At 36.0% G+C, this 27,785-nt stretch overlaps 1 long non-coding RNA gene and 1 other non-coding gene across 2 annotated transcripts; both read left to right on the top strand.

Annotated features, from left to right (window-relative positions):
* The first annotated feature begins 3,626 nt into the window (after positions 1-3,626).
* On the top strand, positions 3,627-3,698 carry Trnap-agg (transfer RNA proline (anticodon AGG)). The gene has a single exon. It is a non-coding gene; the product is annotated as a tRNA-Pro (tRNA).
* A 9,830-nt stretch (positions 3,699-13,528) lies between these two features.
* LOC137401708 (uncharacterized) lies at positions 13,529-26,942 on the top strand. Its single transcript, XR_010979383.1, has 4 exons — positions 13,529-13,833; positions 18,002-18,090; positions 24,981-25,118; positions 26,744-26,942. It is a non-coding gene; the product is annotated as an uncharacterized lncRNA (long non-coding RNA).
* Positions 26,943-27,785: the final 843 nt, after the last annotated feature.

Here is a 27,785-nt window from a genome sequence, read left to right as displayed (position 1 = left end):
TCTATGTGAGATCATTGTAGAGGTATAAAATTAGGGTAGTCAACGGCTGCAAATAAAGTTATTCAAACTGATTAGAGAGATATGAGAGAAGGAAGAAATTCCACAAGATTAGAAAGATGCTGAAATCACCATATATTTAAGAAAGGAGATGATAAAGGCTGTAAGAATGATTGACGTTCGGTATTTCTGCTGTCAATTACTGGAAAGACTAAGGCCTGTGTACTACTCAACAGGGTTAACAGAGTGATCTCACCAAAGCTACTGCATGAAACACAGTGTGGGATTTTAAAAAATGTAGTGCAATGGGTATGGTGTTCAGCCTCTGCCATTTGCCGCCAAACCCAAGATCGATGTCAAAAACAAAACATACCTTTGCACGCTGTTTTCATCGAATTTATCAAGGCCATTGATATCGTCTTAGGACAAAGTCTCTAGACAGTTCTAAAAAGGTTAGGCTGCGCTGAAAAGATGATGAACCTGATAAGATCTTTGCATGATATAATGCTGGCCCAAGTAGTCTATGCACATCAGGCTTCAGGAGAGTTTTTTGTAGAAAATGGGGTTCAATGAGGCTGTTTTTGCACCAACCTTTTTCACACTACACGTATACCTGAATGATATGTTTGAAGTTACTTTTAAAGACAATATTCAAGGAGTCTAGATTCAAACAAGGCAGAGGGCCAATCTATTTGGAATCTCTCAAGTCGAATCCAAATTATACACAACCAAGTTTTTTGTCAAGGAGATGCTGTTTGCAGATGACAGTGTGCTAGTTAACGACTCTGCTGAGGGCATGCAAACTGTTTATCCATCGTTTTTTTTGACGTCATCAAGCCGTTTGCATATGCGCTCGTCTCCGAAATAGCCGCCATATTTGTAGAAAATGATGGCTATTATTTTATGTAATAGTATTTTTTGGATGAGTTTTGTTTTGGTACTATAATAAAAATTGCAAACGAAAGCATTATTTTCAAAAATTCATTACAAAAGCTCAGTGTTTTTAATGATAAAAATTGTCTATAAAGATGGCCGACAGCGATAGAATGACGTCACGAAAAAATGAAAGATGGATTGATTTGTTTGAGCAGCATCAGAAGTCACTTAAAAATAGTTAAAGAAAACTGTCTGTATCAACCTGTAAAGCTTCTGAACCTGTCATCAGATTGTACAGATATCCTGATAGACAACAAGCCGCTCACTCTTTGTGCATATTCCAGATACTGGGCATATCATAATCAGTGACACCAAAATTGGCAAAGAACTTAGTCACATAATTTACACTGCCAGCGCTTCCTACGAAAATATCAGAATCGTTTCTGGAGGAACAAGAATGTAACCATTTGAGCTAAGTGTAAGGTCTACAGAGCTGTAATCCTAACAAACCTATTATATAAAGCAGAGACCTGGACACTGTACCAAGCGCACATGAAGAGACTGCACAGACAGTCATGCTGAAAGAGACAGTCATGATGAGACAACTATGTAGCATAATGAGTCTCACCTGGAGAGATTAGGTCAAGAACACTGAAATCTTAAGAGAGACTAGCTTCCAATCAATGGCAGACATTCTGACAAAAAAGGTTTAAGATGGCTGAAACATGTGCACAGGATGGGTCTTGAGAGATTGCTAAGGCAGCTATTATTATATTTACAACTACACAAAGGAACGAGCAATCAGGGTAGACCTAGACTGAGATACAAAGGTATAGCTAAGCATAACATAAAGTTGAGGGAACTTGACACAAACAGATGGTAAGAGAAGCTGGGAAACGTAGCTGCATAGAAGTCAGTGATAAAGCTTAAACCATAAGACAGTCATTGTCGCGATGACAGAGTGCAAGAGAAAGACTCTTTAAAATAATTTTTGAGTATGGTGCTCATGGAATAATATGGAGTATGGCGCTCATGGAATAATATGGAGTATGGTGCTCATGGAATAATTTAGCATCTGTGGGTTGTAACAACCACCTCATTTTTTACGAATGATGTTTCCATAGAACCTTATTCTAGAGTATAATAAATATATATCACAAACTCTATCACATATGACAATGAGGAATACCTGGTGAATGTTTAAATGATTTATGAGTAGGTCTAATTTAAGTACGTTGATTTTGTAGCAGCAATTAGTGAGCTCGCTAATTCATGACTGCAACATTTTTAACTACTGACAGTTTAGTAAAACTGTCAGGAATTTCCTTATTACTAATTAAAAACAGGTTTAATTAAGTAATATGCATAAAAGTTAGAGCATTATGAAGGATTATTATAATTTATAACTCAAATAAAAATATAAAAATGTTTCAAGTTTTGAATGTAAGATTTTTCATATACATCTGTGTACAACTTTGCAAGGTTCGTTGTCAGCAGTGAGGGAACACATCGTTGCTCAGAGGGTATAAATTTGCTGTATTATATAATGGATTATTATGGCATATATAGCTGTATGTATGGGTGTAAAATTTGAACCTAATTTTAACAAAAACAAGAAAGTTAAATTTCGGATGCTTTTTAAAATATCTCATAACCTTTTTCACATGTAATAATAACAAAACGGCAGATAAAAGTTTAATAAAATTCAAAGAGAAATAACCTACAAGTTTATATGAACTAGTAAATGAGCTTTACTGGTGAACAGACTCGAGTTATCTCCACATGAATGCAACAGCAGAGCAGCAGCATAGGTCATTCCAGTGTCTAATGATGTCTCCAAGAAGCAAGTAACTGTCTTATTGAGACACTAGATACCTAAGTTGTGGATGGTTGAGTTATGAGTGGCTGAATTATATTTTGCTTATAATTATTCTAAAGTCAACTGCTATACCTTGAACCTGTAAACTGCAATATATATTACAGTATATAAGTATGTATTGTAAACTGTAATATATTGTAATATATCTCAATATACAAGTTTGTTTGTTTGTTTTATTTCATCAAAAGATATGAAAACAGAAAAAAGAACAACAAAAAATAATGATGACGCCCAAACTGCGCAGTAGCATTGCTAGTCAAGGCGCTGGGCCACTAAGTAAATGAGGTAAAACCAAATGATTTAAAATGTATGACTACTGCTAAAAGTTTTATTAATTTAATATAATTTGCTTTAAAACATGAACATACATTCTATTCTTTGAATGTTATTGTGTATTCTTAAAGGGTTTCAGCACATAAAACGATGCCTGATCAAGGCTCAAAAGACAAGAGTCAAGTGAGAGCTGGCTGGTGAATGATAAATTAATTCCTAATCCGTGTTGACTTCTTGTATTTTATTACAAAATGAATTCTCGGAACATTTGTGAATTGTCATATCAATGCACTTTTGATAAAGGGTAACCTTGCCCTCGATGTTCATTCAATTTGTCATTACATTGTGGAGTTATTCGCACAATGTTAGCAATCTATTGCTATTCCAATTCCCTTATTTAATCCTGTTAGTACCTACTTAGGTGCCATCAGCTACACTACTAAATTGAGAGCCTTTGAAAATAACATTTAATGGTTTCAGGCAGAAATTCACAGCTGAGAAAATTGACATTAACAGCTGCTAGTGATTAATTACTTGTACCGGGTCAGGATTAAGAAATTTAATACCCAGATTTTAAATTGTACATGGGCTGCACATAAATGGCTTGTTGGTCTAGGGGTATGATTCTCGCTTAGGGTGCGAGAGGTCCCGGGTTCAAATCCCGGACAAGCCCAGCATTTTGCCATATTTTAAGTTTGAATGAAAAAAACAAAGAAATCTGTAAAATTTAACATAATTTTATTTGAGCATAGTGTAGCAAGTCTGTCTTTTTAAAAACATGTCTGTAAACAGTATTAAGCTGGTCAATAGCCTTTTCTCTTCTCAAACCTAATTTGACACAAATTAAAGCTCTAGCCTGAATGGCGTTTGAAGCCAATCTACTTAGCTGAATTTAGTCTAAATTAAATATTGTAGAGCTCAATCGTGTTTTATTTGATTATTTTAGATGTTACTTGAGTTCGAGTCAAATATTTCAACCAAAATTAAATGCTTTTGAGCTAATTACTTTAGAACTGCGGCAAGGGAAAGCTGCATATTTTTAAATGAATTCGAGTCTGAGCCGAACACTGTAAATATGAAGCTGCAATCCTAGATGCATGTTGCGGGATACATGATATGTTTTAAGTAGCCCTTCTTAAAATAACAAATCTAGATAAAAGTTTCATCTAAGTAAGCCCAGCAGAGACTGAAACACTTGAGATTGATTGAATGATGCAGGCAATACCTGCAAGTACTTGTTTAACTGTTTGACAGTTTTCAATATTAAAATTTGGAAAGGTAAGCAGGAGTGACATTTTAGCGCCTATGCTGACACCAAACTGTTTTACATATGCATCTAGTTCCAGCACAGCTATGGCAAAATCGTAGATCCAAATCCGGATCTGTTTGACCTTTTTAGTGGATCTTTCAAGTTGGCTGTCAAAATTTTTGTTTTAAATATTTATTGTAAAATTTGGTTTAAAATGGTTTTTTGTTAATTTTTTTGGTCATTCATTTGATCGTCGCCTGGAAGCTTGGACAAGTACCCAACATTTACTAAATGTAGGGTAGCTGGGAAAATATTTACTTTCCTTGCCTCTCAACTTACCTATGTGAACCATCGTTTTCAGCAATTCATTTTGTGAAAATCAATCGTAGAACAAGATTTACAAATACTCATCTTCATGAACTTGTAAAAGTCGCTGTAAGTAGTAGGAAACTACGTTTTTATAGTATTGTGAAGTCAAAGCTCTATCATCATTTTTTCACTGGTATCAGACATTCATTACAGCACATTCATTCACGGATTCTTAGGCAAATTATGTATAATAATAAGTTTTAAAATGTATTTAGCGCTTTGTTTTAAGGTATACCCAAATAATTGCACGCTTTTATTTGGTAAAAAGAAAAATGCACATCTTCAGCTCATTGTGGATCTTTAATTTGTCAGATTTGGCTGTAACGGATCATGACCAAAATCATTTGGCCATCCCTGGTCTAGCATATAGGCGGAGTCTATCAGGTTGTTGTTTATTCAGGACTATTTTATAATGCTTATATCTCATTGGCTAAACTTGTAGTCACCGAGTGGACTTGGTTTGCATTATGAAAAGTAGCCTGTGGTGGTAAGACCAACAGCAGAAAATTTTTTCATTAAAAATGGAAAGAAGAAATTTTAGATGTTGTAAATAGCTTTAACTACTATGGTAAACCTCTGACTATTTTATATATATATATATATATATATAATTATATATATATATAATTATATATAATATATAAATATGTATATATTATATATATATATTTAATATTATTATATATTTATATTAATATATATATAATAATATATATATATAATTTAATATAATTTGTTTTAGAACATGAACATACATTCTATTCTTTAAATGTTGTTGTGTATTCTTAAAGGGTTTCAGCACATATAACGATGCCTGATCAAGGCTCAAAAAACAGGAGTAAATATATATATATATATATATATATATATATATATATATATATATATATATATATATATATATATATATATATATATATATATATATATATATATATAAATATATATATAAATATATATATATAAATATATATATATATCTAATACTCGTTTTGGTTTGGTGAACCTTTGTTGTTTTGATTACATTAAATCATACCATAACAAGATGATAAAAAAGTAAGGTGCAACGATGGCCCATATGTGCAGTAGCATGGCTATTCGAGGCGCAGAGTAACAGATTAGATTGTTAATGAAGAAAACATTCCATGGCACTGCAAGGTGGCCCAGTATTACAGTTGGTGGCTGCTTGGCTGAAAACTGACAATAGCCCAGTACGGCTCCTGTGTGGTGCAAGCGTTATTTTCTTAACACTTGGTGAGGCTTCGGAGGGACAGATGGACAGACACACAGATGGACAGACACAGCTCTTATTATAGTAAAGAATGGCCGTCGGTTTGCTTTTGTCATAAAATAATAATAGATAAGATAATAAAGGTGTTCACATATTCTGAGACCTCAGAAGTTGGTTGATCAACTCAGTCAGTTAGAGCATTACACGAACAAGTTGAATGCTGTGGGTTCAAACCCCTTAGCGGCCAATATTTTATTCATCCCAGTAGTTAGATGCAAAGAACTTTATGACTGTGTGAACGTTAGCGAAGTTCAACAACTGCCATTGTAACACAAGTAAAGGCTTGGACGTGTATGACTCACTTTATCATTGTTGATAATTTATCATTGATTCAGAAGTCACTAACAATAATCTACAAGTTCTTTTAAATGAATCTTCAATGAAGCAAATTTAACCCTTTAACTGCCGTCCATGTACGCATTTAGCTATCAGCCTACGGCCAGCCATTTTACTGAAAATTGCTGATATTGCTTAATGATATATATACACTATTTTTTAATTTAAAACTCAATTTAGAACATTTTTGTTAAAACGTTTTTTAATATTATAAAAAAGCACTGCTATGCAAAAAGTTACTAACAAGAATCTACAAGTTCTCTTAAATGAATTTTGAACCAAGCTGATCTGAGGTAGAAGGATTTATAATAAAAATTATAATCTATCCAAGCAGAACCACCCCTTAATGTTTTTTCATCAATTACAAAGGCATATGAGCTGAGAGAGTGGTAGTTACTAATAAGAACTAGCAATAGCAATAAGGAAAATACTTACAGATATGGATAGAAATAAATTCATAGAGAGAATAAAAAAGACCTAGATATGAACTTGCACAAAATTTTAGTAGATTTTATCTGAAATTATTGTTATTTTTCTGTCATTTGCAAATGTTTTTGATGCTTGAGGTGATCTGACTGCCAGAGTGATTCAAGATTGAAATCGACAAAACTTGATCGCGGTTGAAACGCTCAGATCAAGCAAATGTGCGATTATGATGTCTATAGTTGCAAAGATGCCGACAGAATAGAGACGCGTAACGCTGTAACTTGAATGTAATAGCCGATTTCATCTGTAGCAATGAGAGCAACCAGTGACATCATTTTGCACAGATTTTTTTGAGCGTTTTAAAACGCTCAAAAAAATCAAATTTAAAACGCTCCAATCAAGCAAAAGTGTGATTATGACGTCACTAGTTGCTATCATTGCTATAGTTGATATCGGCTACTGCCTTTAAGTTGCAGCATTACGCGTCTTTATTCTAATGGGCTCTTTGCAACTAAAGACATTGAATCGCACTTTCCTTTGAATCTGAGTGTTTTAACCGAGATCAAGTTTTTTGTCTATTTTAATTTTACAACATTCTTGCAATCGGATCACCTCAAACGTCATAAACAATCAGATATGATAAAAAATATCTATCGTTCTGATGAAATGAATAAAAAATCTGTTAAAGTTCATCTTTAATCTGTTGATCAAGCACTGCAACAGACGAGGGAATCGGTCTGTCTTGACCTATCTTTGCTACTTCTGCTTTGCTTCTGCTACTATTATTGGTATTAGAAATTATTGGTATTTTTCTGTCATTTGCAAATGTTTTTAATGCTTGAGGTGATCTGACTGCTAGGATGTTTTAACATGAAAATCGATAAAACTTGATCCCGATTGAAACGCAAATAGGAAAAATGGAAGGACTTTAATAGTTGCTACCGTTGCTATCGGCTATTGCGTTCAAGTTACACTGTTACATGTCTCTATTCCGTCAGCATCTTTGGAACTATAGACATCATAATTCTACTTTCACTCGATCTGAGCGTTTTAACTGCGATCAAGTTTGGTTGATTTTAATCTAAAGACATCCTAGCAGTCAGAGCACCTCAAACATCAAAAACAGTTTCAAAGTATGGAAAATTACTAATTCTTTGTGTAAGTTCATCATCCTCAACAAGACAATTTTTTCTGTTTCACTTTTAATTCTAAGCAAGCTGAATGATAGTGGCAGCCATCATTGGCTTGTGGAGATGTGGTTCATTCTTTCAATGGTTATTTGGAAACAAGTCCGCACTTTCTTCTTTTGATATCTACATGTAATATCAGCACATAGCCAATATAAGCTTCCTTTGCCTGGCATACATGTTCAAACACACGCTTCGCCACGCCTAAAATAGCCTGCCTAGACACAGTCAATAGGATGATATAAGATTTTCTAATCTGCGTGACAGATTTGTAATCAAGATAGCATCTTGCGGAATGTTTAAGCGTTGTTAGCCAAAGACTCCTTAAGGTATATCCTGTCTAAATCTCCTGATAGTATTTATGTATATATTTGTATAGTAGAACGCAATAGAATAATTTTAAGCTACTATTGTCTGTAAGAAAAGGATCAAGTAGGTGAGAAGAGAACAGCGCTATTTATAGATTCACTTGATGAGTTATGAATTGGCATCGACCGGATCCGACAATTGTCAAGTCTAATCGAAAGGAAATGAAAGCCGGCGCCCGGAAGTTAGAAGTTTTTTCTAAAAAAGTTGTAAGTGATCTTTTAACACTCGATCAAGGCTAATGGTAGTAGTGTCAAAGCGTTGTGGTAGTAGTGTTAAGGCTTTGTGGTAGTAGTGTTAAGGCCTTGTGTTAGTAGTGATAAGGCCTTGTGGTAGTAGTGTCAAGGCCTTGTGGTAGTAGCGTTAAGGCTTTGTGGTAGTAGTGTTAAGGCCTTGTGTTAGTAGTGTTAAGGCATTGTGGTAGTAGTGTTAATGCTTTGTGGTAGAAGTGTTAAGGCCTTGTGGTAGTAGTGTTAAGGCCTTGTGGTAGTAGTGTTAAGGCCTTGTGGTAGTAGTGTTAAGGCCTTGTGTTAGTAGTGATAAGGCCTTGTGGTAGTAGTGTCAAGGCCTTGTGGTAGTAGCGTTAAGGCTTTGTGGTAGTAGTGTTAAGGCCTTGTGTTAGTAGTGTTAAGGCATTGTGGTAGTAGTGTTAATGTTTTGTAGTAAAAGTGTTAAGGCCTTGTGGTAGTAGTGTTAAGGCCTTGTGGTAGTAGTGTTAAGGCCTTGTGGTAGTAGTGTTAAGGCCTTGTGGAAGTAGTGTTAAAGGTTGACTTGCAACAAAATTCACATTACAGTTATTTGGTATCAAAAGATTCACCATGTCTTACTCTGTTGTGTTGTAAGTGCCAAATATGTAGAAATTTGATTACAAGCTCTTAAAAGCTCAAAAACGAAAAGCGGCCGTAGATTGGAATCTCTTTATTTCGAAGACGTAATCACGAAATTTGGTTATCGTCTTGTCACGTATGTTTTCACGTGAATTGAATGGCATACAAAGCTCAATATAGAACTTATCATAGTACTAGTTTATGACAAACACCTCAGGTTTTACAGAAGACCCCGTATCAAATATAGATGCTCGCTACTTTACAGTTTTGTTTAGGCATTATTCAATCGTCAAGTCGTTCTCTGATCATGTGACCCAATACTTCGCAAATAATTTTTGCAGCACTTTTCGATTATTACAGGTGACCAACAGGCTCGTCATGATTATCAGACAATGATATGTACTCCTTCGAGCTAAGTTGAAAAAGTTTAACGATTTTTTGCGGTAAGTTATAAGATATCAATGCTAAAAGTGACAGCATTATAATGACGCTAAAACAGACGCGTAAGAACAATAGACATAGTTTTATTGAATGCGTGAAGTATATTTGTGAAAATATTTCGACGAACAAGGTTGCAAGAAAGTGTAAACAAAAACCATCTTTCACAACTACATCACATTTGAGCCGTTTTGGAAAGGGAATCCAAACTACGGCGGTCTCGTGTGGCTGAGATTTTCTGTTCGTTTTTGAGCTTTTAAGAGCTTGTAATCACCTTTCTACATATTTTGCACCTACAACACAACAGAGTACGACATAATGAATCTTTTTATATCAAATAACGGCAATGTGAATGAATTTTGTTGCAAGTCAACCTTCAAAGCTTTGTGGTAGTAGTATTAAGGTCTTGTGGTAGTAGTGTTAAGGCCTTGTGGTATAGTAGTGTTAAGGCCTTGTGGTAGTAGTATTAAGGCCTTGTGGTAGTAGTGTTAAGATTTTGTGGTAGTAGTGTTAAGGCTTTGTGGTAGCAGTGTTAAGAGGTGGTCTTATGCTAACTATAGTCAAGCTTCAGATGTCAGACGCTCTAATTGGTAGAAGTAACTGGAGAAGCCATCTTCATGCTAATCTTGTTGAAGCAAGTATTAGCAAAGCTTTTGCCTGATTGGACCAAATTTTGGTAGCGTTCGCAATATCTTCATTTTTACCACCTGTAATTCAGAATGCAACAAACTGAGTTGTGTGACCATGTTTAAGACAAAAATATATGTTAATCTCCCGAGTTTGTTTCGTACCCGTGTTATTGCTTTTTACAAAACTAGGGTTGCTCTGTGTGAATCTGTATCACTCAACATGCATTAAAAACAAACTTACATCAATCTTTTGTAGATTTCACCAGAAAGTATCAGTATTTTTATATCATTTGTGATTGTTTTTTATCTTTGAGGTGATCTGATTGCCAGGATGATTTGAGATCGAAATCGATAAAACTTGATGGCGGGTAAAGCACTCAGATCAATTGAAAGCGTGATTATGACGATTATAGTTGCCAACTTACAAAGAGACGGACAGAATAGAGACACATAATGTATAATAGAAAGGCATAATGTATCAACATGAGCGCATTAGCTGATATCAACTATCGCAACCATAACAACTAGTGACATCATTTTGCATAGATTTTCGTTCTGAGAGTTTTAACAGCGGTCATGTTTTATAGATTATAATCTAGAGACATCGTTGCAGTCAGATCACCTCAAGTATCAGAGCTAATCGCAAATGGTAGAAAATTACCAATACTTTTTAATAAAATTTACAAAAACTTTTTGTAAGTTCATGTATAAGGGGCAGACATGCAGGGGTGATTTTGTCACTGGTGGCATGAGGAGGGCGGAGATATCGTTGCATTTTATGGCGTGTGCGAAAACACATTTGAGCGATTCACTAGCGAGCAATAACAGCCAATAATAATCTGTATATAACCAGTTTCTTCGGAGTGTTTTATAAATAAATATAAGTAAATATGACTTTTAGGCTACACAACTGGTTGTGCACAAATGTACGCTACCAGAAAACACAAGAAAAAATTATTCTGAGCTTGATAAAGAATGATTATTTACCATTCTCAAGATGGTCAACATGTGCAATGGTTGACTCCCAAACGTTGGTCTTCAAATGGGTGTCTTTGTAATTCTTGTGTGTTGTGTTGTACAGGACTGGGTGTGCTCTTATTAAATTCATGAACAGTTAAGTGTTCATTTTGATAATGTTTCCATCATAACAAAATGTTCAAGTTGGTAAACATTGACATTAAGAAAATCAACAGTCAGAGCAGTGAATTCTGGAGAACAACAACCAATCGTAATGCAGCTCGTGTGTGATGAAGCTCCGATTGAGTAAGTCTAATGCTACTACTCAGCATCAACTCCACCAGCTCAGATTGGCACCACCTGGCATCATATTGCGCTATATATATCACCTGGTGTGTTTGCGCTAGGGATGGCATTTGTAGTTTGGAAAGGTGTGATCGACTGTCGTTGGAGTTGTCCCACCGATAGCGATAGCTATCGATTTATCAATGAGCAGACAGAGTTCACCGATAGTTATCGCTTCACTTCACAAGCTAGATGACCACACGTGCCTGAAAAGATTGAGGATTGTGGGAAGCGATGGGGAAAAGAAAAGCTGCAGAAGAAACAACAAAAACTATCTGCAAAACTATTGGGTTTTATTTTTTTATATTATTCGATAACGATATATAAGTTTCAGATGTTTTAATAGGCTGAAAATAGGCAACATATTCATATCGATAAGACAACTGCCGACTATCGCATTCGACTATCGAGCTATCGGGCAACTCTAGTTTGCGTCTTTAGGCTATCCATGCTCTATAACACACATTGTCTGAAATATGTGCACCTTGAAAGCATCGGTTGGTTTACATATGACCCTTTAGCAAGAGGTTTTTGTGATCCAAGAATCTTCTAGATCTTCTATAGCCAAATTACACTATCGTAATAACTTATAGCCTAAATGGGTAACCCACATTGTTGTCGTAGCCTGGCATCCTATATGTGCTACTCCATTTGATGAAAAACAAAGCTTTAAAAACAACACAACGTTATCCCTTATCCAATAGGCCACGAGTGTAATGATCATCTAGTTCATCTAAAATGCTGGTACAAGGAATACACTATGTTTCCATGACGTGATTAATCCATGAGTTTGCATCATCATCAAGATAGAAACAACAACCATCTACAAGTTGGGCAAATTTTGTTACTCGCAAATTCCTACAGAATGTTTCACGGTTGCGAAAGGAGGAAATTGCTCTTGTGAATGATGCAAGGAAAGGTAGTGCTGGTTATTATATTTTTAACTGTTATCCATACTTCAGTCATTCCTATTTCGATTTCAGCAGTTAATAATGCGCTACTATGACCTCAAACATAGAAATCCTTACCTTTGGAAACAAAGAGCCAGCATTAAAACGCAACATTAGAATGTCCATTGAAATACTTACCACATTGTAACTCAACCATGGAAACACAGTGCTTTTCCGTTTTAGCTATAATTTTGTGCCAATTTTTTCGTTAGTTTCGACCGAAATCACGAAATGAATAAAAAACACAGTTTTGCTCGGCCGAAATTCAAGGAATTGCCAGAGCTGTGTATGCATACCGAAAATCTCGACAAAATGCTTTTAATTGGCGAGCAGGATTCTAGCAACTTTTGTGATTTATATTGTCCGAGGCACATAACTCGACACGCAAAAAAAATACTAATGCAACTTGCCATAGCAAATATGATGCAACTGACTTGATTGCGCTAAGAAATGACAACTCTTTCTACAAGGGAACTTTTGATGCTAAAAAAGAAATTGTTATTATTAAAACAAAAACGATTCATAGCTATGGCGATCGAAGCTATGCCGATAAAGAATCAACAATAGCGCAATCTAAGCAGTTGCATCGTATGTACTATGTTGAATTGCACTGGTACTTTTATTGTGTGTCATAATTCGCGTCTTGGACTATTGCGAAAGCTGCTAAAATCCCGCTCGTTAATAATTTGTTAAGCCAATTAAAAGTATTTCGTCGACGATTTTGGTGTGCATGCACAGCTCTGACAACTTTGTGAATTTCGGTCAAATAAGTCTGTGCTTTTTCGTCCATTTCGTGATTTTGGTCGAAACCAATGAGAAGATTGCCAGGTGTGGCCGCACCTTTACAGTGTTAAACAATTCCATTATTTCACATTTTAGAAATATTTTTATATGTGGGCTGTGAGCTTCCATCTCTAACTATTTATTCCATATCAAAGAGTTGAACATCATTTCCTGTTTAGCCCGATTGACGTAAACAACAGATCGTTGCACATTTATCTCAAGTTATTCCTTGAATTGTTTCGTGTCCTAGATACTCACCCCTTCAGCACACAGAGGCGGAGCGCCTATGATATACCCAAGCATCCTTTAGCTGCTCGTCGAGTGCGTCAATCATTTCGAAAAATAGGATATCAGTGGTTGAATTACTTAGTGCCAAGTCTCATTGATAACTTATCTCAATCATTAGAATATTTGAGTTGATACAGAGGAGCCAGCCAGCCTACCTCAGCTGTTAGAATATTTGAGTCGGAGGAGACACGACGACCTACGCTGTATCTCAACCCTTGGAATAACTCATTCAAAGGAGACACGACGACCTATCTCAACTGCAAGACCACTTTGTTTGAAAGAGACAATATAGCCAAAGAATACTGGAAATATATCCAGATTACTTCCTTGCAAGTGATGTTCTTAGCTTGAGCTTTCAAGATAGCAGGTAAGAAAAAATAGATGTTTAGATATTTAGCCAAAGGTAATTCTGTGAAGTCATTCAAATTGAATTTAAAAAGCTTTTTCATTCAAATGAAATAAAATTAGTCTGGCTTAGACTCAGGTACATCTTATTAAAAAGTAGGTTGGAAAATCCTGCTTGGAAAACCTAAACATAGATGGATGTGGTTAATTTTATTATTCACTACTTGAATTATTAACATACTAACATTAACATTAAATGTCTAACAGAAGTTGTGTAACAGTTACATTCTTGACAGTTAGCACTTCAGTTGATAACATGATAAAAATCTGTACAGTGTACGAGCAAAGTAACAATTCTATCCAAAACAGTCTAGTGGTCAACATTCTACCAGTTAACACCACAACAATTAACATCTCAACAGTTAACAGTCCTATCAGTAAACAATCCTATCCATTAATGTTATTATCAGTTAACATTCCTATCAGTTAATATTCCTATCAGTTAACATGTCAACAAATAATAAACTAAAATCAGCATTTCAACTGTTAACAGCAGTTAGAACTTCAACACTAGATATCCTAACAATCTGACAAGTAACATACATGATACAGCTGATAGTCAACTGTACTAGTAGTACTAATATAAATGAGCACTGAATGGTCGACCAGAAACTGGATGGCCAAGAAACAGCTGAAGATCCAACTCACTAAATTTCATGTAAACTTTTGCTAAGCTGCTGGTGAAATGGATGTGTTTATGTATTACTAGCATTAGTATGTGTGTCAATTGTTCCAAATGCAAGTTGCTTCAGCAAGCAATAGACATTGAGCCAGCTTATTAAACAACAAAACCTTCGTAACTGCAGGATTCGTGAGAAATCAGCACGCGTTGGAATGAACTGGGAAATTATTTTTGTTAAAATGAAGCTGCTCAACTATCTTTTATAAAACCTAATTGCAACAAAGTCACACATTATAAGTAATAACTTGCTTAGTTTTGGTAGATTATTATATTATTTGGTTATGTGGGTATAAATCTGTATAGTATATATGTATAATAGAAAAGGGTCATAAAAACACTAGTTTGATATCTAAGTATAATTAAAAACGGAAATGTTGATTGGAGTAAATACATGTTCTAAAAGTGGAAACCTAAAACATGATAACAACGCTGATATTTTAAAAAAGAGATAGAGTTAATCTGCATTTGAGGCAATCTTCAGGGTCAAGGACATAATCAGGCTAATGATAAGCATGAAAAAGAGGAAGTTGCTTCTGAAATATGACACATAATGTGATAAATCACTTGTCTGAGCCTACCACAACTATTTCTTTTACTAGTGTAATCATTGTGTAACCTAACTTTTTGAGAGAGAGTGAATCAGAAAAACAGAGAAAGAGAGAAGGATAGAGGAGGAGAGGTAGAGAGAGAAAGCAAGGTAGAAAGAGAAAGAGAGGTAGAGAGAGAAAGAGAGGTAGAGAGAGAAAGAGAGGTAGAGAGAGAAAGAGAAGTGGAGAAAGAGAGGTAGAGAAAGAGAGGTAGAGAGAGAGAGAGAGAGAGAGAAGAGAGAGAGAGGTAGAGAGAGGTAGAAAGTGGGAAAAAGAGAGGTAGAAAAAAGAGAGAGAGTGAGAGAGAGAGAGAGAGAGAGAGAGAGAGTGAGAGAGAGGGAGAGAGAGAGACAGGTAGAGAGAGAAAAAGAAGTAGAGAAAGAGAGAGAGAGAGAGAGAAAGAGAGAGAGATATATAGAGAAAGAAAGGTAGAGAGAAAGAGAGGTAGAGAGAAAGAGAGAAAGAGAGGTAGAAAGAGAGGTAGAGAAAGAGAGAGAAAGAGAGAGAGAGAGTTAGAGAGAGAAAAAGAGAGAGATAGAGAGGTAAAGAGAGAAAGAGAGGTAGAGAAAGAGAGGTAGAGAAAAAGAGGTAGAGAAAGAGAGGTAGAGAGAGGTAGAGAGAGAAAGAGAGAGAAAGAGAGAGAGATATAGAGAAAGAAAGGTAGAGAGAAAGAGAGGTAGAGAGAGAAAGAGAGGTAGAGAGTGAAAGAGAGGTAGAGAGAGAAAGAGAAGTGGAGAAAGAGAGGTAGAGAAAGAGAGGTAGAACGAGAAAGAGAGGTAGAGAGAGAAAGAGAGGTAGAGAAAGAGAGGTAGAGAAAGAGAGAGAGAGAGAGAGAGAGAGAGAGAGAGAGAAAGAAAGAGAGGTAGAGAGAGGTAGAGAGTGAGAGAAAGAGAGGTAGAGAAAGAGAGAGAGAGTGAGAGAGGGAGGGAGAGAGAGACAGGTAGAGAGAGAAAAAGAGGTAGAGAAAGAGAGAGAGAGAGAGAGAGAGAGAGAGAGAGAGAGAGAGAGAGAGTGAGAGAGAGGTAGAGAGAGAAAGAGAGAGAGAGTGAGAGGTAGAGAGAGAAAGAGAGAGAGAGAGAGAGTGAGAGAGAGAGAGAGGTAGAGAGAGAAAGAGAGAGAGAGAGAGAAAAAGAGAGGTAGAGAAAGAGAGGTAGAGAAAGAGAGGTAGAGAAAGAGAGAGAGGTAGAGAGAGAAAGAGAGAGAGAGAGAGAGAGAGAGAGAGAGAGAAAGGTAAAAAGAAGTAGAGAAAGAGAGGTAGAGAAAGAGAGGTAGAGAAAGAGAGGTAGAGAAAGAGAGAGAGGTAGAGAGAGAAAGAAAGAGAGAGAGAGAGAGAGAGAGAGAGAGAGAGAGAGAGAGAAAGGTAAAAAGAAGTAGAGAAAGAGAGGTAGAGAAAGAGAGGTAGAGAAAGAGAGAGAGAAAAGAGAGAGAGAGAGGTAAAGAGAGGTAGAGAAAAAGAGGTAGAGAAAGAGAGGTAGAGAAAGAGAGGTAGAGAAAGAGAGGAAGAGAGGAAGAGAGGAAGAGAGGAAGAGAGGAAGAGAGGAAGAGAGGAAGAGAGAGAGGGAGGGAGAAAGAGGGAGGGAAGGAGGGAGGGAGAGAAGGAGAGAGGGAGAGAGGGGGAGAGGGAGAGAGAGAGGGAGAGAGGGAAAGAGGGAGAGAGGGAGAAGAGAGGGAGAAGAGAGGGAGAAGAGAGGGAGAGAGGGAGAGAGGAAGAGAGGGAGAGAAGAAGAGAGGAAGAGAGGAAGAGAGGAAGAGAGGAAGAGAGGAAGAGAGGAAGAGAGGAAAAGAGGAAGAGAGAGAGGGAGGGAGAAAGAGGGAGGGAAGGAGGGAGGGAGAGAAGGAGAGAGGGAGAGAGGGGGAGAGGGGAGAGAGGGTGAGAGGAAAGAGGGAGAGAGGGAGAAGGAGGGAGAAGAGAGGGGAGAAGGAGGGAGAAGAGAGGAAGAGGGAGAGAGAGGAGGAGAGAGGAAGAGAGGAAGAGAGGAAGAGAGGAAGAGAGGAAGAGGGAGAGAGGAGAGAGAGGAGAGGAGAGGGAGGGAGGGAGGGAGGGAGAGGAGAGAGAGAGGGAGGAGAATGAGGAGTTGCTTCTGAAGTATGACACATATGTGATAAATCACTTGTCTGAGCCTACCACAACTATTTCTTTTACTAGTGTAATCATTGTGTAACCTAACTTTCTGAGAGAGAGTGAAACAGAGAAAGAGAGAAGGATAGAGGAGAGCGGGAGAGGAGAGAGGGAGAGAGGGAGAAAGGGGGAGAGGGGGAGAGAGAGAGAGGGGGAGAGAGGGAGAGGGGGAGAGGGAGAGGGGGAGAGGGGGGAGAGGGAGGAGGGAGAGAGGGAGAGAGGGAGAGAGGGAGAGAGAGAAAGAGAGGAATCATCACTGAATACTTAGTCAAAGTTCTGCAGTAGAACGAAAGAAAGATGAAAAATTGATCTGTCAAGTTTGCTTCAGTTGCTCAAATTGTGTTTTGATTACTCATTATAGCAGAGTAATCAAAACATACTTGCTAATGTAACCAATTTGTTTCACAGTAAACCACTAGCTTGGAACAACGGGCGTCAACTTACGATAACAACTGTATAACAACCTAGCAGCTTAAATATTTTTATTCATTGATTCACAGCTGTTGAACGGGCTGTTGAAGGCACAAAAACTGTTCGGTCACAACCAGTTTATCTGTTATACTATAGTATTATTAAAATTTGTACTATTTTAATCAGATTTAAAATTAATACATTTTAAAGGCATTCTTTTTGGTTTCTTCTGTCTCCAAAATTTTACTTCAGCAAAATTAGAAGACTTTCTATAGCGTTGTGAGTCAGTTTATTTGATTGCTGCAGACAACACCTTAACATTTCCTTACAGACAGAAGAGATACCAGCTAAGAGATCGAATCATAACCTGTATATGGCATATGTAACTGACCAGAGGCTGTAAAGAAACCATGCCAGGAAGTAAGCATCTTGCAGTGTTTATGATTAGTCTGTAGTACTCTCTGTTTGGCACTCTAATGAACTATAGACTCATTTATATATAAAATATTTTTATAAAATACAAAGACTTTGTGTTTACAACATTTTTCGTGAAATTTTCAAAATAGTCTCTATTTAAAACCACATTAATTTCTATAAAAAGATGTCTTTTTTTGGCAAAGTCATACAAAATTAAAAGGGAAACTATTACGTTGTTCCGCTGATTACTTGAGAGTTACCCAAGTGTTTGTTATATTTTATGGATTGATTGTATAATGTACAAGCAATTTAAATATGTAGTACAGTAATATCTCAGCTTGCAATTACTTCTACATGCGAATGTTTGGATAGGGGTGTAAATTGAAAACAAATCTTGTCTTGACACGCAAAGTATTTTTCAACATATGATATTAAAAATTTCTTTATTTTTTTTTATTTAATAAAAATAAAATTATGATATAAATTAAAAATGAAAAGTATGCATAGTAAAACATCTAAATTAGGTTAATCTGCAACCAAATAATTTTTTTGAACTGTTCCTAACTTAACAAAGGTCTGCAGTGGTCGAAATAGCATGGTACCAATAGTAAAGCTAGACATAGTTCTAAGGTTTCTTCATGATGCTTTTTATGACTACATAGCTAGGTTTTAATAGTGCTTTGCTAGTTGAATGGTCAGCCAGTGAAATTTCAGTTTCAACAGAACACAGGTTCGCTGACAGCCCTTTGCGCCGTGAGACATGCTGTATTCATGTGCAATAGCTATGCGCATAATAATTCCATGGTGTAGTAAAGTAGTTGAGTGGCGCAGTTAGTAATGGGCTTGGTTAAGAATGTGAATTGATTCCTGTTTTGATTTCTGTGTTGCAATCTTTCTCCTAAAGCTCTTATGGTGGCTTTTGACAGATAGATAGATGAATGCGGCTTTTATTATAGTAAAGATTTTCATAGCTAGTAGCCATAATGGTAACCGTCCTTTTTGGTAACTTTACTAAATATAGAATGTGTGATAGAGGAACTAAATAACTATACTATAGAAACTAAAGGCAGGTTCACACTGTATCGCCGTGTTTCGGGGTTGATGCCACAATACTTTGTGATCGTCGATGATAACCATGTTCACACTATTACATACCCATTTGCGTTTGCATCAGGAAATACTCTGTGATGTAGTGTTTCCATTTCTCTTATTAAAATCTCACCAAGAAACCTCTTTGTTTTTGTGTGTTGGAATCAAAAACTAGCCCCACAGCGACTATCATAAACGAATGTGAATTAATCACGCTATCCGTGACCGCGAATTACCATAACCGATATGGTTCACCTTTAAAAGGCGAAAAAAAATTTTTTTCACCTTTAAAATTTTGCCTTTAAAAAGCGGTCGTCGATGCTCGGCGAAACATCGGGAAAGTTTGACAGCTGCAAACTTTCCCGATGTGTCCACGATGCTTCGTTGATGCCAGAATTGACGATGAACGCTGAAAGGAAAACGCTGACTAACGGCGATATAGTGTGAACCAGCCTTATTAGTGTGAGCCTACCCGCTACACATATTGTAGGTCCTATTGTAGCCCTATATTAACCCCTAAGTACATGCGTTAAAACTCTATATTGCTTTGTATAACTCTTTATGTAGAAATACTGCTGACCTATAAACAGACCTCGTTTGATGGCAGCCATATCTTAAATGAGAAACTAAACGTAGAAAGTGCTGAATCTAAATAATTTTATAATGTGCAGATTTTTGAATGTTTATAATGCAAACAGTTATGCAATGATCGCTTACAACTTGTCCAACTTACAAATATAACACAACATAGTTTGTCGACTATAGCTATTCCAGATGGTTGCTCTAAATGCAAACTTTTAAAATCCTCAATAAATTTTTATTCTTAAAAATAATTTAAACCTTTACTATAATAAGAGCGGAGTCCATTCGTCTGTTCGTCTGTCTGTCTGTCTGTCTGTCTGAAGTTGTGCTAAAAGTGTTGGGCATAAAATATTGCCTAGCGCGAGAATTGAACTTGGTACTCCGATTTGCAATCCGGCCTTCTAACCACTACACCTAATCTCTAGCCCTGCCACTTCATAAGTTCAACATACATATACTGACTACTCCTTGCAATTGCTCGAGGTACACAATACTGCCAAGTGTACTAGTAATCATAATTCGTTGTAAAATTAGGAAACAACTTGTGAAAGAGTTTTCTCATGTTTCTACTATGAACTGTATATTTTGAAAACAGTTAAAATTTAAAATATACTGCAGTCCAATTGAACACCAGTTTTTGTAAGATAAAAAGATATAGAATTGATTTGTGTGTTATATTCTAACAAGAAATAAAAATATAACATTACTTCAATTTGCAAAGTCAAACACAACATGCAGTTAAGATTTGATAAACAGCAGCCAACATAATTCAGACTATTGCATGTTATGTATGTATAACTTGTTATTGGCATTAGTAATAATTAAAAATGATGTTTATCGTAACATGTCACAATAAAAAAATGAAAGGACAAAAATCAGGAATTATTAAGTGAATTGAACAAACAAGTTTTAAAGCTAGTAATCTAATTGTAAAATAGTGAAAAAGCCAGGATGGTGGATTAAGGATTGAAGTCACAGAAGTTCCTATACTGAAACATACCATTGTAGATGTAGAATGTTAGTACAATAGACACTCTTATAACGTATTGACTTTCAGATAATGTAAAAGGTTTATGAGAAGTTTTCGCTTCCTACTACGTAAAAACTTTCATGTTTATAACATGAAGTGTCAAGTCGTGCGAGTTTTCAAATCGATTTGAATAATAGTTTATTTTGTTGCACTTGGGGAAGAAAAAAACAATGTGCATTTAGCGTTGTATGTATTGTATATAACTTTCGTGATGTTCTATAGTTCGTCATAATAGATCGTTAAATGTGTCGACAAAAAGGAAAATAAGATTGTTCATAAACACAAAGGTGATCGACTTGTGCAGGTGTTACATCGTCGGTCCGCCTGTCTTAATGTTATGAGCTGGAGTATTGTCAAAAATTATCTTTATTCTAACCTTGACCCCTGCATAGTGATAGACGACGAACAGGTAGAACTGAATTTTATAGTGAAAATATTTTGTTGTTTTGCCTTATTGGAGATGTACAACATATTTGTTATTAGCTATACTTTGCAGAATAGACTTTGCTGTTTAGAAAAATAAGCACATCGTTGTAAATGAACGTCGAACATGTGTAGTTCATATCAATTTGTTGTAAATTTACCGCAATCCTAGTCTATAAAACTAGTGCAATTGATCGTAACAAGGAGAAAAGTTGTCAATGCAAATAATTAACTTTGCAGTTACAGTACAACTCACAAATTAATTAAATTAAGTAAAGTTTTTCTTTTTTGCACGTCCAAAGGGGTGAGTTTGGAAAGATCTTGGAACGGATTAGGCAATTTACATGTATTTTACTGTTCCTATAACGTAAACATTCCTGGAACGGATTATTTACGTTATCTACTGTATCAGGGAATAGAAAACAATGTTGGTCATATGTGTGAAAGGATAATTATAAATATAGTAATTAATTTATAGTTTAATTAGGATTCTGAAAGCTGCAACACAAATGCGAAAACGAGTAAGATTTGCACGAGGCAATGTGTTTAAAGGTTTTGTGATGTGATTGGTGGAAGTGTGATAAGCTGGAATGCGTGATCAATGATACCAGGGTTGGCTCGGTTTAAACCGGGTTTAAACCAGCCGAAAAAAAACGATTTTTATGGTTTTTGGTTTCTTCCTTATTTTTTGTGAAAAATATAATATTTTGAGCTCCTAGTGGTTCATGTGCGATAGAAATGCAATTATATGTAATTATCAGCTGTGGAAGTTTATTTAGGACACAACAGTAAATTGATGGCAGAGTTTAATTTGAAACTACATGAAATCCTAGCACAAAAATGAATTATTGAATTTCATTTTCAATTGATTTTATCAAGTGATACAATGATCTCTTTAATGATGAAATATAAAAACCATGTGAAATATACTAATCCAATCATCGTCTCTAATAATGAATTATTACTTTCTCAAGTCTGGCCAGTGAGAATGGATTACTTATAATTACAAAGTAAAACAATAAAATCCTTTCGGGCAAAAGCTTTAAGTTTGCAAACTACTATTTCATTTATTGGTCACAAGCCAAAGTAGTTGGATTGTTTGAATTCAGTTTATCAAGTTTTTTGTGTTTTGAAAAGTTAAAGTTGTGTCTCAAGTTTCCAACGCGCCTCACAAACAGGATTCCATTTGATAGTTTTTCACTTGAACTGCAAAAGGCAAAGGTCAAGGCAAAATGTAATAGGTGTGCTGTCGTACGCGAGGTCACGCAGATAGGCTTAAAGCTCACATAGCAAAATGTCAAGCTGAAAATACCAATTTAGACAGTGATGCTAGTATTCAGGTGATAGAAGTTGAGTCATCTGCCACTGCTCCAAACACTAGTAATGCATCTACATGATGCTCTGCTCTACACTACCACACGACTAATCACTTGGATTCAAATTCCTACTTATACATAGAGCTGTATGTAAAATATTTACTTTATGTCATAAGATTTCTGCTCTGTATTTCATCAATCGTGCTTGATTAAAGACTCGTTCCAAAATTTCCATATTTTCTCTCTTTTTTCCCATAAAAACTCCCACAGTACTATTTTTAACAGATGATTTCACATATGTATGTTCAATACACAATCATGCAGCTATAGTAAGTGATGTTAATTAGGCTTGAAATTGCAAAAACCTTGGTAAAATTATAAAACCGGTTTAAACCATATAAACCGGTTTAAACAAAAAAAACCTGTTTTTTTTTCGTTTTTTTATAAAAACCGTGTTTTTTTCAACCCTGTATGATACGCAAGTCTTAGTATAGATTTCTGTAAGAGGAATATCCTTCCTTTTTCCTGTTGATATGTTAAGACGAGGAAATATCGATGGCTTTGATCCGATGACAATGCACAAATTGAAAATAAAACAACAGTGTTATCTATGTTATAGATAATAAGGGAAAGTGTTAATGCCAAGTTGAGCCATACCAATGGATTTTCTTAGCTTATCATGGGAGTGTTTAATTTACGATTTCCTGTTAGCCATACAGAGACAAAATGCCTTAAAATCTTTATTCCATTTTGTCGAGGTGAGAGACTTGAAAACCAAAATTAAATTATACACAATACAGTACTTGCTTACAAGTCGGCACATACAAATGAGGACACACCGAGGAAGCTGAGACCATGACTGGCAAACACATATTTTATGCACTGCTTACCTCACCGCTCTAATTCCACCCGCCATAATCCCTGATAAATGCTGAAAGGTGACATGTGACCAACTTAATTAAGAGTAACTACTGTTGCCACAAACAAAGCAATCAGCTCGTGATGATGAGTCATAGTTATACATCTCCATCAGCCAACAATGAGCCTTCATGAGCCAATGCCCTTTGGTTATTAAGCTTAGTGTAAAATCATTTCTGCAAGCGTTATTTAGCAGATGAATTACGTTAGTTCAAAATAATTTAGTATATAAGTGATAGCTTTTAGATGTTCTTTTCTAAAAATCCTTCAGTCACAAATAATTTTGCTATATGCTTATTATAATTGAGACCTTGTGAATTTGCCCGGAACCACTGTTAGATGTGGTGATAAAAGTTTGCTCTGTATGGGATTCAAACTTGTGTTTATAGAATATATAGTACTTTATTGGCAATAATTTCATTTAGAAAGGGCGTCTTTATTTGATATTCAACATATCTTACAAGTTCATATCTTATTTGACTAGCAGTAAGAATGGTGATACCCAGGACTTATTTCCTTATCAGTCAGAGAGTCTACAGGTAGCTGTTTAAGAGGCTGGTTTTAAGGAACCATTAAGGAGTTATGTTACCGTGTAGTTTTGTCCAAACTACACGATTAAGGAGTTATGTTATTGTGTAGTTTTGTCAAACTCCATCTGGTTCCTGAGAACCAGATGGAGTTTGAAACCAAATATTTTTGGCGACCTGGCAGAAAGCACGCAGCATATGCATATGAAGTTTTGACAAAATCAGCAAAAATGTTTGAGAATGCATATCATTGGCGCACGCGCGCACGCACACACACACACCACGCACACACACACACCACGCACACACACCACGCACACACACACACCACGCACGCACACACGCGCACACACACGGACGTACACACACACCACGCACGCACACACGCGCACACACACACGCACACACACATCCAAGCACCCGCATGTGGATGTACACACATGCACACATATGCATACGCTCACACACGCACGGGCAAAATGACAAAGTGGGATTTATTAATAAGGTTGCAGTTAGTTTTATACTCTTTTTACCTTCAAAATTTCAATGTAAACATATTTTACATTGTAGCTCTTTGGCTTGTAAAGTTTAGTGTTTGGCATAAGCAGCCATAGATTTGAGCAAGAGTGGGTTAGGAATTTGGTTATGTAACATTTTAGTCGAGTAGTTATTTAGACCAATCGAAAGAGAGAATGAATGAGTGATCAATAAAGAGTGACGGTAATAATCTCACTCTTTATTGAGCACATTACACTAAATATTACGCATGATGTGCTACAGCAACCTAGTGACAACCAAATTTGACCAATTTAAGTGTCAACAGCAATAAGCCAATCATAAGCAAGCAAACTTTCCTTTTTTACGTGATGAAATATGAGCAATGTTTTATTAAACAGTGCAAGCCATTTGAAAACGAAAAATATAATTCTGCAAAACACCATGTTGCGGATGTTTAAAGCTATGCCGATCATTATGTTATGAACATTTTTATCTGGTTTTTATTTTCAGCTTGGGTGAGTTCTTTCTTCTTAATGCTGATATTGGCAGCACTTGTCATAGCAGCTGTCATCCATGGATTGAAGATCAGCTGCTGCTCTGCTGGCCGAGGGGACGATAGTTCTGAGTATATGATAACTCCAGACTCAGGTAGTTCTTAATTAGTTAGTTCTACTTGTTTATCACTGACTCAGGTAGTACTTGATTAGTTAGTTCTACTTGCTCATCACTGACTCAGGTAGTCTTTGATTAGTTAGTTCTACTTGCTCATCACTGACTCAGGTAGTACTTGATTAGTTAGTTCTACTTGCTCATCACTGACTCAGGTAGTCCTTGATTAGTTAGTGCTACTTGCTCATCACTGACTCAGGTAGTACTTGATTATTTAGTTCTACTTGCTCATCACTGACTCAGGTAGTACTTGATTAGTTAGTTCTACTTGCTCATCACTGACTCAGGTAGTCCTTGATTAGTTGGTTCTACTTGTTCATCACTTACTCTACTAGGACTAAATTAAAACTGCCTGATGTATATGTATCAAGTTAATTGGTAAAATAATGGATGCTATCATAACATTCCCCTAGTGGTTTAACAAAACAAGGAACTAATCAGTTTAACTAAAAACCTGTAAAAAACTAAGAGTGGTTCATAAAAAAGTCCATGCACATTGCTAACACGCTGATAAAACACCGAGTGAAACTACTAGTAAAATACACATAGATATTTTTGCAAATATTTTGCCAGATGATTTGCAATCTAAGCATCATTTTTATCATTTGAAGCTATTAAATTGTCTTTTTCACCTGTTAACACGAGGAGCTGAAAGAGAGGTTACAATATATATTTGTTTTCCATGTCATTGTGCATGAACACGAGTCAATGATCGGAAGTATTTTCTTAAAAGTTGGATGAATTGATCACCCACAGCAAGTTTTTAGCGTTTGCCAATCAAAAGCAGGTGCAATAATTTTCAGAACTTAATTGGAAGTGTTCTTGAAAGTCATAATTCTGTGTATAATTAATTCAATGCTACTAGAACACAGCATAGAATTGTGGTACTAAAGTGTAATAAGTAATGCGTAAAAGTTGTCATATATTTAAAATGAGTATACTATAGCTTGAGCTCCTACTTTTGTTTACCTACTACATTATAATTCATGTTTTAGGTTTGCGAATTATTCTGTTTACATAAACAAACTTGCGTTCATGTAAATGTCTGGGTTGTTTTATCTCATTAACTTTGGTTGAATTCTATCAAATCAAAATAAAAACCTGCAAAAATAGGTTTTGCAGATCATCCTTACTAGAAAAAAAAGCTGCTTCAACCATCCGTCCGAAGCTACGGACAAAGGTTTAAAAAATAGACTACATTGTATGGGATTCGAACTCATGATGCTCAGCTTAGCTAATCCTCCACATTTAAGCTTATCAGAATAATTGTGCAGATTGTGATTCGCTGCACATTATCGGCACACTTAATGGTCTCTCATGGTCTTTCCGACTGCCAGGGTACTAGTCAAGATAGTTTAGTATGAGATGCACTTTAAAAATAAACTAAAAAATTCATACATATTTTGTCAGATTCTGGTTTAGGTATATTTTTCCATTTGAAAGAATCTCTAAAGGCAAAAATAGGATAACTCTGAAACTAACTGAAATTTTAATTTTCTTTTGAAAATATAAAATGCTCTTCTGTCTCAGAGCTTGTTTCATATATAAAATAGTATTTATATACAACAAGCCTGGCCAACCTTAGATTGGTTTGTTAATTTTAGATGTTGAGTGCGTAGACCCAGGACCAGAGAGGACCACCAGAGGAGATTCTAACGATGTTCTCATGCAACAAATCTAGTCATCTTACAAACCACATGATAATTTTAAACAATGTTTTTATCCACTTACACCAAATATGAACGGGGGTGAATAAATCAAACGCTATTTGATGACAATCTGCGACTTTCCAATTTGGAGTGAATCGCTAAGTTGACATCGCTAAGTCGACTAAGTTGACATAATATCCTTCTTGATGAACAACTGAAACCCACAGTATAGCCTGTGCCTCTTGCAGACTAGCATGGAGATAACACTGTTGCATATAAAAATGCCATTGCGTGTGAAAACAAAATATTCAAGACGTTTTTACCAGCAACGAAGTAAGCCCATCTCGTTGGCTCCTCTAAACATTTAGCCTTGATGTGCAAGAAGCAAATGAAATGTCAGTTGCAAAATTATTACTACTGCTTAGCCCCGATTGGTAGTATTTAATTAATAGAGTTATTGGTACATAGAACCTTTTTATTCCGCCAGACTTATCAGTGCTAGAACATTCCCCTGCCTGACATGAGTCAGGTAGTATATAGATTTGTAACATTGGAACTTAACACTATATATTTTTATAACATCTGTTCTTTTTATAAATTTTAATACTGAATGACTTTGCTTGGTACAAGCTCTGATTAGACAATATGTTTTATAAGTAACCAGTATAAGAATGAATGCTCTAAAAGAGATCATCATGTCCTCAGTACCGAATGTACTCTAAATAAATTCTGTCCATTGAAACTCAACAACCATCTCTACACCTTGTGTTCACTACAACCATTCTAGAATTAAAATAATACAAACGCATTCAGGTGCACAAAACTCTGTGAGAAAAGTACATCCGCTGCCCAACCAGACTCATCAAAAGCTCTTGACAGCGAGTAATACGCAAGTGATAGAAGTCACATAGACTTCTATCACATAGAAGTCGTGCGCACGCGCACACACAGTTAAGGTTTTTGAACACACACGCACGCATCTTTACTTTTAAATACA

Source organism: Watersipora subatra, chromosome 8 (genome assembly GCF_963576615.1).
Source record: "Watersipora subatra chromosome 8, tzWatSuba1.1, whole genome shotgun sequence".
Lineage (NCBI taxonomy): Eukaryota > Metazoa > Bryozoa > Gymnolaemata > Cheilostomatida > Watersiporidae > Watersipora > Watersipora subatra.
This window is presented reverse-complemented; position numbering and strand designations above follow the sequence as displayed.